Source organism: Orycteropus afer, unplaced genomic scaffold (assembly GCF_000298275.1).
Source record: "Orycteropus afer afer isolate SDZICR_OR568_19922 unplaced genomic scaffold, OryAfe1.0 scaffold00485, whole genome shotgun sequence".
In the NCBI taxonomy this organism is placed as follows: domain Eukaryota; kingdom Metazoa; phylum Chordata; class Mammalia; order Tubulidentata; family Orycteropodidae; genus Orycteropus; species Orycteropus afer.
The window spans coordinates 1,683,443-1,684,511 of NW_006922072.1; positions in this window are offsets into that span (position 1 = coordinate 1,683,443).

The window sequence follows — 1,069 nt, forward strand, 5'->3', positions numbered from 1 at the left end:
ATAGTTGACAAAAAGGCCAAAATCCCTTAAAAGAGGAAGAGACAGTCTCTTTAACAAATGGCGCTGGCAAAACTGGATATCCATTTGCAGAAAAATGATACAATAACCATACCTAACACAAAAACTAACTCAAGATAGATCAAAGACCAACATGTAAAACCTAAAACTATAAAACTACAAAGATTGTCAACGGAAAAATAGAGGCAAACATAGAGGCACTAATTTGTGGCATAAATAGATTATCAAACATAACCAAAAAAGTACAAACAGTGGAAGGAAAACTAGAAGACTGGGTCATCCTAAAAATGAAATACTTATGCACATCAACAGAATTCTTCAGAAAAATAAGAGAGAACCTACCGATTTGGAAAGAAAAAAAAAATTGGAAACAACACATCTTACAAGGGAGTAATCTCTAAAATTCATAGAAAACTTCCACATTTCAACAATAAGAGAAAAAATCCAGTTAAAATATAGGCAGAGGACATGAACAGAAGATTCACCAAAGGATACATTCAGGTGACCAACAAACACATAAAGAAATGCTCTCAATCTTTAGCCATTAAAGAGATGCAAATGAAAACCAAAATGAGATAGCATCTCACTGCAGCAATAATTGTAAAATTCAATAAGACAGAAAAGAAGAAATGTTGATAAAGGTGTGGAAAGACTGGAACTCTCATACACTGCTGGTGGGACCACAAATTGGTACAACCACTGTGGAAAACAGAATGGCACTTCCTTAAAAACTCAAAAAAGAAATACTATTTGATCTAGCAATCCCACTATTTGGTGTATGACTTACAAAAATAAGATTCAGGACACAAAGAGATATATGCACACCCATATTTATTTCAGTATTATTTACAGTAGCAAAGAGATGGGAAGAACCTAAGTGCCCGTGAGCAGATGAATGGCTAAACAAACTATGGTACATACACACAATGGAATACTATGCAACATTAAAAAATAACCAAGAATCCACAAAACACCTCATAACATGGATAAACCTGGATATTATGTTGAGTGAAGTAAGTTAATCACTAAAGAATAAATACTGTATTAGTCC